The sequence below is a fragment of the Thermobia domestica genome, chromosome 2, assembly GCF_964235325.1.
Source record: "Thermobia domestica chromosome 2, izTheDome1.hap1.1, whole genome shotgun sequence".
Lineage (NCBI taxonomy): Eukaryota > Metazoa > Arthropoda > Insecta > Zygentoma > Lepismatidae > Thermobia > Thermobia domestica.
Window position 1 is genome coordinate 333,807,973 of NC_137455.1, and position 14,612 is coordinate 333,822,584.

The 14,612-nt window shown below is 33.0% G+C and overlaps 1 protein-coding gene across 3 annotated transcripts in view; it reads right to left on the reverse strand.

Annotated features, from left to right (window-relative positions):
• Positions 1–9,166, reverse strand: part of LOC145678715 (serine/threonine-protein kinase 11-interacting protein) — a 97,744-nt gene extending 88,578 nt beyond the window's left edge. For 2 of the 3 annotated variants that reach the window (XM_081749145.1, XM_081749144.1), the window contains exon 1: positions 9,021–9,165. The gene's annotated coding sequence lies outside the window, so the exon portion shown is untranslated. Of the gene's footprint in view, positions 1–9,020 lie in introns of all 3 variants that reach the window. The other variant, XM_081749146.1, reaches the window with a different exon arrangement.
• Positions 9,167–14,612: the final 5,446 nt, after the last annotated feature.

Consider the following 14,612-nt stretch of genomic DNA (forward strand, 5'->3'; position numbering starts at 1 on the left):
CAGATGTCCAACGAATTAAAGCAGACGGTACAGCAGAAATCCGAAGAATCAAGTAGACAATATGAAGAATTGAGTAGAAGATTAGAGCACATAGATCGAAAGTCAGAAGAATTGAGTAAAGGATTAGAGCACATAGATCGAAAGTCAGAAGAATTGAGTAAAGGATTAGAGCACATAGATCAAAAGTCAGAAGAATTGAGTAGAAGATTAGAGCAAATAGATCAAAAATCAGAAGAGACGAAACAATCTGTTATCCAGGCGGTGAGAGACATCACATTACAGTTTGATGAAAAGCTAAAAAGATTATCTGAAGATTGCCAGGATAATTACAACCATGTAATCCAAGAAGTCAATTGTGTAAAAAAGGATTTGGAAGTATCAGAATCTTCTGTTCGTCAGCAAAAGATTCAGGTCACTGATAATTCTAACCAAATACGTGCAAATACTCAATTGATATCTACCTTACAAGAGGAAATTAGGACGTTACAGATTAAGGACAACGCATGCCACAACAACATGGTTAATGATCGTTTGGAGTTCCCTTGTTCACAAGAGATGCCCTCGCATTCACCCACAGCAGATCAACGTGGACCTTACGTTATCTCTTCTTCAAGTAATCCATCCGATGAGGACATTATTTTGGAAAGAATTCATCCAAGGAATACAGATGGGCGTAAAAGAGATGGTGGAACCACGCATAACGCAGTAGGTAGAAATTGTCACTCAACGCGAACACGAAATGGTGAAAGGAATGTAAAGTTAAGTGTAAAGATGAGCGAAATACGTGCTATGAGTAAGTTTAGTGGTAAATGTAATGAAAATGCTACTTCTTTCCTATAAAAATTTCAGGATGAGTGCAGTATAATGTGTATAGATAAATCGCAATATATGAAACTAATCCCTCATTTATTACTCCCACCATGTTCTTTATGGTTTAAAGCAGTACGAGATCACGTCAATACATATGAGGAATTCAAAGCCGCGCTGATTGCAAATTACGAAAACGACTTTTTACTTGCAAACAGAGATGCCACAATTAGAAACCAACCTTTTAATCCTCGTTTACACAAATCTGTTGTTGATTTTGTTGTAAATACGTATAACGAATTAAAAGTCGTAAATCCGTTGCAATCGGAATCTAGAGTGATTGCATCTATTCGAAATCTACTACCGTTTAAATTACAACAGATCCTGTTTTCTACGCAGTGCATGAGTTTTAATCACTTATTAATGCTTGTCCAATGTTATGAAACTCAATACCAGGCACTGAATCATCAAGCGGGAATAGGTAAAATTAAAAACAATTCAGATCACCTTGTACCTGTTCGTAATCTAAATATCCGTAATGTGAACGATACGGAACACAACCTAAATCGAGTAAATTTAAACAATCAGAACGAGCAAAATAGGCAGAGATATGTTGGGAATCCACCTAACCTAATCAATCGTGACAATAATTATGTCAGATCACTTAATCGAAGTAGACTCAAAAACAGTCGAAATACATGGCGAAATTCCAGAAATACAGTAAACTACATTGATAGACGTAATCGTAATTCAAGAGATGGCACTTCGTATCAAAATCAAAACAATGACGCAATTCATGTACAAAATAATGCGGAACATAATCATGATTGTGCAGTACAATGTACTTTATTAGAATCATATGCAAGTACGAATTTAAACTGACTGCAGTTGATGCAGTAAGGGTTAAGCCCATATCAGTTATAGATTCTTATGAACATTTATCTTCAAATTTATGTGTTAATGTCAATAATGAAAACAACCCTTATGACTTTGAAGTACAACACATTAAAGGAGTAGGTAATGAACACGTAGATACTTTATTACGTCTGTTTCAATAAATGATAATTTTCAAATGATTTTAATTCTTTCTTGTTAATGTGAAGAATTATAATTCGCTTCATAATTGATTAAAAGCAAAGGTTATTTATAGTATATTGATTTGTGTTGAAACTTAATTATCAAGGATTATGTTAAGTATAAGGTTCATTCTATTAAGCTAATTATCCGACGACTGTCTACATGCGCCACCTTATATGTTACTTGCATAAGATTCTTCTGTATTATGACGCCTTATTGATATAATGTATACTGTAAAATATCATCTAAAGTAATTACTATATAATGCGCCCTAGAAAGATCAAACATTGTTATCATCACCGTTTTTAATAATGATGGAAACTGTTGATCATTGTAATGTGTTTTAAAATGAAATTATTTCTTGCTTTTTTTGTGACTTCGCACCCTTCGTTGATTATATTAGTAAGCGACGACGTTTTTATAATAAAAGATAAATATTAAAGGAGTAAAAGACTTATTATAAATGTATTTATATGAAGGAAACTTAATAAAGTTATATACGAGGGGCGATCAAAATGTAAAGGACACAATTAATATAATACCATTATTATAAACGGACCAGTGGTTCTTAAATATAAAAATCAAGCTACCTTGCAACTTTTATATTCAGTCCCATCATCGGGCGACATTTTATACAACGAGATACTTTGTATCGGTCGATAATTACTTGTATCTTGGGCAGAAAGTGCTTCTACACAAGCACTATACCTGATATAATGTTACTTAAAAATAACAAAAGAAGAATGTTTTTAATATATGTAAAAAAATATACATTATTGTATAGTTGGTTGCTATGTAGTTGTTTATAGACATACATAATTAACATGTATGATTGCAAGACAGTTTGTGTGAATATACGTTAAAAGAGAATCAACGAATAAATCATCTAACACTTATCATGGACTTGTAATTTCAATAGAAAAGGTGATAATACTAGTGAATATAACTACGGAAGATATTTTAAGGTGTAAACGATTACTCCCACTAAAGATTTACTTATATTATTAGCCGAACCAGGGTTAACGGCTACCTTTGGTGAGTCGTTGTAATTATGATGCTGAGTTATTTGATAACAGATATACTGTGTTGAGGCAAGACAGAAACTCTGTCAAAACCTGTAAAACAAGGGGTGGGGGTGTTCTTATTGCAGCCCTAAGTAAACATTGCATGTTCTTATTGGACAGGTGTGATGATAATTATGACTGCTTGATTGCCAAAATAAACATGTGGGGAAAACAATATAGATTTGTGTTGTGTATTTCTCACCGGGATCTAATATTGAATTGTATAATGATTTATTTACTCGACTTGAAATTAATTGTCCTCAAGGTTGTCCTGTTCTCCTGATTGGTGATTTCAATTTATCGGAAATAAACGGTACGGAATTTAATTTTGAAACAAGCTCTTCTAAATGTAAGAATTTATATGAATTTATGTCCTATTTACAATCATTAAATAATGTGACGAACGAAAATAATCGTACATTAGATCTGGTTCTCTCTAATATAACGAATATAGAAGTCAGTAGGGAATATTGTCCACTAATTCCAGAAGATGTACATCATCCATCCTTAGTAATAAACGTGTTGCAGCAGGAGAGCGCGAAGATTAAAAAGAAAACTAATATATCAGGATATAATTATAGGAAAGCTAATTTCTTATGCCTAAAGAAATATGAAAACGCCAATGACCTAGTTGATAATCTCTATTTATTATTTATAGTGTATTTGACAAGTGCGTGCCACTTAAAAAGAACTCAAGAACAGCTTATCCGTGCTGGTTTACACATGAAATTATCAAAAAAATCAAAACTAAAGCAAGGTATCATAAAAAATACAAATGTAATAAAGAAGTAAATTATCTCAATAAAAAAAATGAAATGAAATTTTTGAGTTTTACGTCCCACGGTTATGCCGGTTAGGCTAAAGGAGACGGTGATGATGAGAGATGAATGAAATGGTGGAATGAAGAAAGTGGGAGGAAACGGGAGAACCCCGAGAAAACCCACGCACACGGTGTTTGTCCACCACAAAGTTCACTTGGCGGGAGCAGGGTTTGAACCCGAGACCCCAAGCACCAGATGTATTATCTCAATAAATTCAATGAATTGCGTAAGGAAATATAGAAAGAAATTAAGCTGGCATACAGAGCTTTCATACAAGATTCTGAAAATAACATTAATAACAATGCTAATGAATTGTGGAATTTTATAAAAAATAAGACTAAGCATCTTCTTGGGGGGAAATTAAATTATGAGGGACGCGAACTTTATCATAATGATGAAATAGCCAATGCTTTTGCACAGTATTTCTCGTCAGTATATGTGCCAGATACAGGTTTCACTGACATTCCTACGAACAATTTATTAACTTATGTAAGTAACAAACTAGAGTCACTTACCATTGAGGAAATCACTCAATCTGAAGTAATAATGGCAATCAAAAAATTAAAGCCCAGAACTGCTGTTGGCCCTGATGGAATACCTCATATACCTTATATCATAAAGGGTTGTATAGATGCGTTTACATATCCGCTAAGGATTGCATTCAATCTCGCTTTAAAAACATGCGTTTTTCCGGATAAATGGAAATCATCTATAGTTTGCCCAATACCAAAAACCAATGATAAACACGAAATAAATAACTACCGGCCTATATCAATTTTACCTACTTTTGCAAAGATATTTGAACAAATCTTATACTGACGGATAATTGACCACATCCAACCCGTAATCTCACCTTATCAACATGGCTTTATCCCACACAAATCAACAACAACAAACCTTGCACTTATCACAGACTTTATAGCAAATTCGTTAGATGTAGGATGTCAGGTTGATGTAATATATATAGATTTTGAAAAAGCATTTGACAGAGTCACTCACAAGGTATTATTACATAAGCTAGGCGAATATAATTTCTCTTCTCCCTTGATCAAGTTCTTTTCATCATATTTAAATAATCGTAAACAAACTGTTATCTACAAGGAATATAAATCATCTGATTATATTGCATATTCTGGAATTCCCAAGGGCTCTAATCTAGGTCCGTTATTGTTCCTTTTATTCATTAACGATCTCCCTGATCATATATTATTAAGTAACAAATTGCTTTTTGCTGATGACCTCAAAATATACGGTAGGATAAAGACCATCCATGACTGTCTCGATTTACAACGTGACATGGAAAATATTGCTAATTGGTGTTCTCTTAACAAACTTAATGTAAACATAAACAAATGTAACATTTTATCGTTTACCAGAAACAAAAGTCAAATAGAGTTTGATTACTCAATGAATCAGATCTTACTAAATAGATTAAATTCAGTCAAAGATCTTGGAGTTATATTTGATACGAAACTGACATTTAATAACCATGTAGAGAACATAGGTAACGAATCTCTCAAGATGTTAGGGTTCATAATTAGAACTGGAAAGGAATTTAACAATAGTACTACACTAACAAAAATGTATTATACCTATGTCCGATCAAAACTGGAATATGCTGCTGTGATTTGGAACCCATCACAACAGCAATACAGACACCAAGTGGAAAAGGTCCAATCTAAATTTATCAAATACTTGATGTACAAGACAACTGGAATCTATCCATATTATGAAAATTATCTAACATTAATAGACAACTTCTATATCCCTACACTTGAGCAAAGGCGAAATGTGACAGATTTGATTTTTCTCCATAAAATAGTACAAAACGAATTTAATTGTACGGATCTCATATCAACATTAAATTTTCATGTCCCAACACTTAAAACTCGTGCTAATAACTCTGGTCTGTTTTATTGCAAAAAAGCAAGGACCAACCTATTATTGAAATCACCAATTTGGAGAATGTGTTCTACTTACAACAAAATATGTACCAAACACAAAGAAATTGACATCTGCAATATGAACTCTATGTTTAAGGAAACTATTGTAAATGTATTATGTAATACACCAACACTATAATTAGGCTTATGCCTGTTGTGTTGATGGCAAATAAATAAATAAATAAATATTAAACTTTGGTACAGAAAAGAACCAATCTAGTTATTAACCTATATTGGGGGACCTGTGTTCTAGAACGTTGCCGTCCGCAGGAAACAGGAGCATAAGCGATGTGGGTAAACGCATAAACGTAAACAGTGGAAGAGCACACTAACATACAACTTTTAGTATCACTCAAAACGCATTTCCATATGCTGTGCTCTGACAGTAATTACTTATATTCACACACTCATTCCTTCACCAAAAATGTTTCACATCTTATTTCACCTATAAACTTTCTATTTGATAGAAACGTCTGCTCGAATGAACCCGTTCATCGATATCTCATTTGCTAATATCTAAAAGTGGATGTCCACTGCACATAATTACATCAAATTCTGGGTTCACTCGAGCAGAGGGTTCTGCCAAAAAGAACAATAACGGGTAAAATATGATGTGAAACATATTTCGTGAAGGAATGAGAGTGCGAATATAAGTAACACTGTTAGTATACAACATATTGAAATAAATTTTGAGTGATAGTGAAAGCATTGTATGTGAAAATGTGCTCTTCCCACTATCCTCATATATGCATATACCCTCCGTCGCTGACGCGCCTGCTCCCTACGGACTCACGTCGTCGCTACTTATTGGGCCCTCCTGCCCTGACTCGTTGGATAGCATTTGTGCTTTTTTACAGGCAACCTACCACAAGTTGATTAGTATTTTATGCACCGGAGTTTTTATGCCATACGTCCACACTGAATTTACAGTAACCCCTGTAGTATATAAAAAAATAAATAGGAAAAACTCTTTATATAAATATATACGCCACTACTAAGTAGTATCTCTAATACTACTTTGGCACAAAAAAACCATTTATTTCCTCTCTATCTAACAGTCTTCTTAAAACTGAACTGCAAGAACAATATACTACATAAATGAAAAAAACAAAACAAAAGATTGTCTAATCAATCCTTCTTCACTGGCTCCTCTCAAAAAAACTTAGTTGTCTAGGGTATGATTAATGTATTCTTATTACATCCGGGCACAGGGAAATTTTTGTTTTAAAGAACGAAACATTACTTAGGCTTTTTTAATATTTTATTAGTAGACCAGATAAGAGCAAGAATTAAAATTTCTCTACGAGACGCAGCAAAAAGAGTTCTCTCTTAGGACTCTGGAAACTTTACCCGTGAGGGATCGAACTCGGAACCCGTCACTCCCTACTTAGATACAAATACATGCTAGTTCATGCTCTAATTTATAAGGGTCCTGTGGCATAAGTTTCTCTGCCCTCTCTACCGGAACAGCTCCACTCTGCCTTAACTTTAAAAGCAATTCCTTGAATCAAAGAAAATGCTTGGCCTATCTACACAGGTCTCCAGAACTCTAGAGAACCTGCGAAAAGGAAACCCTGGCTGAATAATAATACAAGGTGAAAGGTTAAGTTAAGGTAAGAAATAAGTCTCTCTCATGAGACTATAAACTGGCCCGTGCAGTGGACCTTGCCCTAACCAAGTCTCTCTCTTCGAGACAATAAACTGGCCACCAAAACTAGGCCTTGCCCTAAATAAGGTCTCGCTCTAAAAGACCAGAAACTTATCTCTTTTTCAAGAGATAATCACTAACACAGGATTAGGATCAGGGAATCAAAAAGGAAAACAATAAACTTTAACTTGAGAAACAATGTTCTCATTCCAGAGGGGACTCGAACCCAAAACCATTTGAGCTCGAAATTAGAATTCTTAAATAGACCTATCCAAGAGATTAAAACGTATCTCCAAATACAAAAACCTATTTAATAGATATCCCCACGTACTCGTCGTGATTAAAATTTAACCTATTAAACAAAACAAAAAAAAAAATTCTCCCCAGAAAACTATTCTTAAGTTATTTGCGAAACAAAAACCTATTCCCTATCCTTGGTCATTCCGAGAGACCATCCTAACCTGCCAGCCTTAAACAGCATAGCTAAAAAAAAGTGGTTGATCCAACAGACATTAGGACCGTCGGTCGAACGTAACCATGTGGTCCAGAGTGTCAGAAGAACCCCTACCAAGCGAAACAGCTCGGTATATATACGATTCGGCTCACACGTGGCAGCATCCAAAAACGAAAAGATCTCCAGCTAAAATAAAGAAAGTTCGTTAAAAATTTGAAATAACCGACGCTACCAACCTCCCCCCATGAAGTTCTAACAGTTAGCAAGCACGTATCCGATCCTAAGACTATGGAAGCAAATGCAACAGTGTATCTATCTAAGCAGAAAATCTTTAAAGGCAATCTCTCTAATGCTATATAAAAAAAAAATATGATAAATATGATACAAATTATATACAGATAAGTTATACAAATTATATAAACATTATAAACTATATAAATATATAAGCACCTAAATAATTATCCAGGCCTGGAATTTTAATGAACTTAAAAACTATTAGATTATATATATCTATATTCAAACCATATATTTTTACAGTTAATTTATTACAAGTAAGTGGATCGAAAATATCCACTTACAACCCCTTCCTGAAATCAATCTGCAAGCACTGACGGAGTGTAAGCTCTGCTAAAAGAAACAGAAAACTTTAACCTAACCTGAAAATGTAAAAAATGTATCAAACTTTGGTAGAACCGTTGCTCGCGTAATGCCCTAAATCTATACTAATAATAATTAGCCTTGCACTTAATTCTACTACTTTAAGGAGTTGGGTGTACAATATAAATCAAGTAATTCTCAGAAGAAATTAAACAATCTGGAGGCTACATTCCTGATACATCTGCAAAATCTCACATCTTTGAATTTTCAGGAAATTAAAGGTAAACATGCACATTTTTCGTTTCCACCAATGGAAAATAAATGTACACGATGTTAAAACTTAATAGAATTGATAACTTGCTTTGTTAAAACTCCATAAAACTATTTTTCTATTACAAAAGTCAAAACAAATGTAACACTTGTTATCAGACTGATAAACATTCCACAACGTAAATAAACAAACATACGTCTAATCACGCCCTTACAGCTGATAAATCTTTCCGATTGACGAAAGACACTGTCATCGAAATTTACGAAAATTATGAAGAAAGGTAATAATCGTTATTAAAACATAGGTTTACTTAAGACAGAAAAAATACAAAAACTTACATGTTTGAAAAATAAATTCAATAAATGCTTCTGCTTATTCATCTTGTTGACCTTCATTCTGTACGTTGAATCACAGATCACATAGCCTAACGTTGAATACAGAAACGTACTCGCATTACGTAGGACATTACTCTAAATAGGGAAATTCACGCCTAGCGAATTTTTGTACCGGGAAATTTTGGTTTTTAGATAATTTCAGGTTCAGGTTCAGGTTCAAGGTATTTTCCTTCCTTCTCTTCGGAAGTTTGGATCCTGGAAAAAAAAGAAAAAAAAGTAAGTACTGTTTTTTTTTCATTTAACGTTTTCCATTTTCTTTTTCCACCAAAATTCAAGAAGTTCTTTGGTTTTTTCCATTTCTTTTTCACTTAGTTCCCTTCCATTTACATTAAAGCCTAGCCTCCAAGCTAATTTAACCAAATTTCCTTCCTCTTTCATTTCATCGATCCATTTCCATTTTTCCCTGATTTTTTGGGTTTCTTCACATTTTAGCAATATGTGTTCTAATGTTTCATCTTCTTTAAAACATAATTGACATTTTTCATTCACTTCTTTAAATTTTTTCAGTCTTACCCCTGTTTCAAGGCTCCCTGACCTGGCTTTGAAAAGTAAAATGCTTCCTAAATCATTGTTCATGTAATTTATTTTCTCATAACTCTTTTTATGTGTGTATATTCCTTTTAAACTGCTCTTCTTTACAACTTCTTCATACCACTTTTCCTGCGCTTTCTCTTTAAATGTTTTTTCTGTGATTTTTTCCCAATTTTTATAATTTTCTTCTCTATGCCAGCGGGTAGTTTGATCATACTTTCTTTCTAATTTCCTAACTCTCCTAAACCATTTCGTGTTCTCCCCTTTTCTCATATGTTTAGTGGCCTCATGCACCACTTTTACTAATCTTGTTTCTTCCATAAATTTTAATCTTCCAAGATATTTTACTTTACTCACACCTTCTCTTTTTTCAAAATCACTCCATCCCATTTCTCCTGTTATTGTTACATTTGCACTTAATTTATTTGCTCCTAGGGCAAACCTTCCTATTTGATTTTGTGCTTGTTGTAAAATACTCCTGGTTTTTTCCGTTAAAGTTATTACTTCATTTGCATATGTTAGCGCCGGTACTGCTACTTGTTTCCATAATATTCTTGATACCTCATATCTATTGTATGACCACATTGCTTTATTTTTTATAATTGCTGTATATTTTTGTACTTTATTTTTCAGTTTTTTTTCATGTTCAACTAAGTATTGTTCTCCTTCCTCAAGTGTGATTCCTAAAAATTCTATTTTTTCAGTCCTGCTTATTTCTATGTTTCCTGCTTGTATATTTTTATTCTCTATGTCTCCACTAAAAACCATGAACTTGCTTTTTTCTTCATTTATTTTTAGACCAATTTCTTCTCCTTTCCTAACTACTGTTTCTAACATTTCCTTAATATCTTCTATATTATTACTCATCAGAGCCACATCGTCTGCAAATAGAGTGCCAGGGATTTTTCTTACTTTTTCTTTTCCTTGCAATCTTAATTCTAACCCTCTGTTTGTTTTGATCAATGCTTCTTCCACTTCATGTATGTATATGAGGAATAGAACTGGTGATAGAGGACATCCTTGTTTCAAACCTTTATTACTTTCTATCCATTTTGATTTTACGTTTCCCATTTCATATCTGTATTTGTTGTTCTTATATAATTCCTTAAGGAGCATAATAAATTTCTTTGATATTCCTATGTTTTCCATTACTTCCCATAATATATTTCTCTTGACTGTATCATACGCCTTTTCAATATCTATAAATGCTACTATGAAATCTTCTTTTCTTTCTCTGCATATTTCTATCAGTTGTGTTATAATGTAGATGTTATCTGTTGTTCTTCTATCTGTTCTGAATCCATTTTGTAACTCACTTAAAATTTTGTTTTTCTCTAGCCAGTTCATTAACCTATCTCTTAGAATAATTGCAAAAAACTTATATACGCAGCTGGTAATCGCTATTGGTCTATAATTTTTTATATCATGTTTATCTCTACCTTTTCCTTTATATATTAACTTAATCTTCGTTTGCTTCCAACTTGGAGGAATGGTTCTTGACTCAAGTATATTATTCATAATATTCTTTAAACTTTCCAAATATTTATTATCTAAGTTTATTAACATCTCATTTGACACCTCATCTGTTCCTGTTGCTTTTCCTCTTCTTAGCTTTTTCCTAGCCTTCTCTATTTCCATATTTTCAATATCATTAGTTAAGTCCTGACTTTCTTCTTCTGCACTCTCATTACTCATTTTTGCTAATTTATTTGTTTCATTTTTCGGTTCTTCACAATTTTGTTTCATCGCCCAATCTGTTAAGTACGCCTCAATTTCCGTCCTGTCCTTCATTATTTGTCCCTTTTCATTTCTAAGAATAATTTCTTTTTCTGTTTCGTTTTGCTTTTGTCTAACATATCTCCAGAATCTTTTCCCTGCTTCTCTCCCTCCTGACTTAATTTCCTCTGCTATTTCTTCATTGAAATTTCTAATTTCTTTCATTTTAGCTATGTGTGCATCTTTCTTGCTGTTTATATATTCGTTCCATGCTTGAATTACTTCTTCTTTCCCGATTTCTCCTTTCTTGAATTTCTTTAGTATTAGTCTATGGGTTCGGCTTTTTTCTTTTCTTATATTAATTTTTGTTTCCGTTTCTTTGGTCCAATTGAACTTTCTACTTTCTCTATAACCTTTCTTTCCTTCTTTCGCATTTGTAACTTCAGCTGCAGCACTTTTAATTTTTATTACTAAAGATTCATAGCTTAGTTCATTTGTGTAATCTTTTTCTAATTTCTCTTTATATTTCTTTACCTCTTCTTCTTTTTCCAGTCTTCTAATAGTAGGTTTGTTTTGATCTCTTTTATTTATTTTTTTTGGGTAATTTCTCTTGCCCTCTTGATCAAATAGCTCCATTTTTATTAATCTATGATCACTTCCTATACTGTAAATTCCCTCTTCATCAACATCAAATTCTTTAACCATTTTCCTGCTTTTTTCACTAACAAGAAAGTAATCAATAGTAGTAGCTATCTCTCTTTTGAAGTATGTCTTCTTAACTGGTGTTTGTCTTATGTTCACTATTTCTAAATTAAAATCCTCTACTAGCGAGTATAAAAGTTGCCCATTTTTGTTTACTTCTCCTTCCGTTTCTATCAAATGCGCATTTAAATCTCCTCCTATTATGTAATCTACATTTTCTTTTCTTATTTCATTTAAATCTTCATTTACACAATTATATATTTCCGTGTTCCACTCTAGATTTTTTTCAGGTCTCCAATATATTACACCTACATATAATTCCTTTTCCCCCAGCTTTACCTTTATCCATAAGTGATCCTTTACATCTTTGGTTTTGCATCTTAATTTGTTTTCTATTATACTTATATTTTTATTTATTAGAACTCCAACTCCTCCTCCTTTAATTTCCCCAGTTTTTCTATTTCTTCCTTCCCACGTGTACTTAGTATCTTCCAAAGGCGGAGCAATTTCATCCCTCATGTTTGTTGCTGTAATTAGCATTATGTTTATATTTAGTTCCTCCATATTTTCGATAATTTCCTTCCATTTTTCTGTTTGATTCCCCCTTCCTGAATATTTAAACAACCTATTTTTATATTTACAGAATTATTTTTATTTACTTTTTCATTTCTGGCAACCTTACTCCATCTTGCTTTCCCTTCCAGTCAATAATTCCGTTCCATAATTCTTATTTCAAGGATTTTTTCACATTCTTCCAAGATTTGTTGTCCTAAGAAACATCCTCCCCTCCAGTTAAGGTGTATTCCATCATTTGCTGCTTCATATTTGGTTAGTCTTCTATTTGCATCTACATAAACCGTTTCTAACTGTTTACAGACCCAATTTATGCCATCATTTAGCTTTTCTATAGTATCTTCATAAACATCATTTCTATATATTAATCCATTTACGACCCATTTACTTTCAGGATATAGTTCCTTACCTTTTTCTAGGAACTCCCACATTTCTTGGATCAAGTGCTTTCCGTTTCTTTTCCCTATATTATTTGTTCCTACATGCACTACAATTACTTTTGGATTTTTATATTCTTTTTTATTTTTCTCCATCATTTTCTCTAATTCATTTATCCTAATTCCTGGGAAAACTTGGGTCTTTACTCCATATTTTTCGCAGAATTTCGCTGCACCTTTCAACATTGAATCTCCTATTACCAATACATCTTCTTCCTGTAAGATATTTTTAATATTTCGATTTTGTTGCTTACTTTCTATATTTGCATTTGATCTTTTTCCTCTTTTTACTATTTTCCAGTATTTTTCTTCTTGTTCACTTATTGCCTGTTCTTTCTGATTTTGTGTAACTTGCTGTTTTTCTTCCCTGGTTTTTTCTTCTTTTCCCTGCTCTTTTACTTCATTTTCTCCTTTTTCCCCAATTGTCTCTATGTATGTTATTTCTTCAAGATTACTCTGTCTGGTGTTGAATCTTTTACCTGTTTCTTTTCCAGATATGCTCTCTCTCTGTTGTCTCCTTTCACAAACATTTTCACATACTTCGGAGCTTTTTCCTTCTGTGGCTTCTTGGAAATTTTGTTCCTTATTGCTTGGCTTGGGCACCTCCATTGCTGGATTCTTCATTTCTGTTTTGTCTTGTTTCTTATCCTCTACCGTCTCTGAATTCTTATCTTCTAAGTTCATACCTGTATTTGTTTGACTGGTTTCATCTCCACACGTGCATCTCTTTTTTTGTATCACTTTCTTCAGTTCGTCTATTTCTGTTTGAAGTTGCTGTATTACAGTTAATAGGTTTTGTACGTCTTCCGCTTTACTATATTTCCCCTTTTTTAAGTCTATCCATTCCCGTTTGCAGTTTTCACAGCTCCAAAAGCCTTCTATTTCATTTTCGTCTATTTTTCGTTTTACTTTCTTCATTTTTATGTCTCTACTTTCTGTTTCCTCAGCTGTTATTCCTATACAAAGTAGGTGAAACCAATTACCACACAGATCACAAGCAACCATTTTCTCTCCACTGTCCTTTCCTTTGTATTTACATTTTTGAAAACAAAAGGTATTTTTACTTTTATCCATATTTATATTTAAATTTATACTTAAAGTATAATAACTCTTTTCCCAATTTCTGTTATTCAGAAACAAAACATGCACTATTTATCTACTAAAGTACTAAGTTTCTAAGATATATTATCAGCTATATCAGAAAGTATTTACCACACCCGATCCACATGCTACAATATCTACCGGTACTATCTGAGTTAACACCCTTTTATGTAAATCTATATATGTACTTTACCACTTAGTTTGTGTTCTTTTCTTGTGAAAGAATTTTCAAGAATCCTTGCTCTATTTGTAAGTTTCTTAGACTTCACTATTTAGTTCCGAAGTAGGCCACTCAGGTCCTTGGCAAAACCTTGTTTACTTATGTAAGTTTTATAAGTACAAAGGCTCAAAATATCCACTTACACACTTATGACCACTAAATTGGAATTGTTGATAATCGCTGCTTTTCCTTATGTATAACACTCGTGTTCACAAAGCTACATTATTATACCGTAATAACACTGACCACTGATAA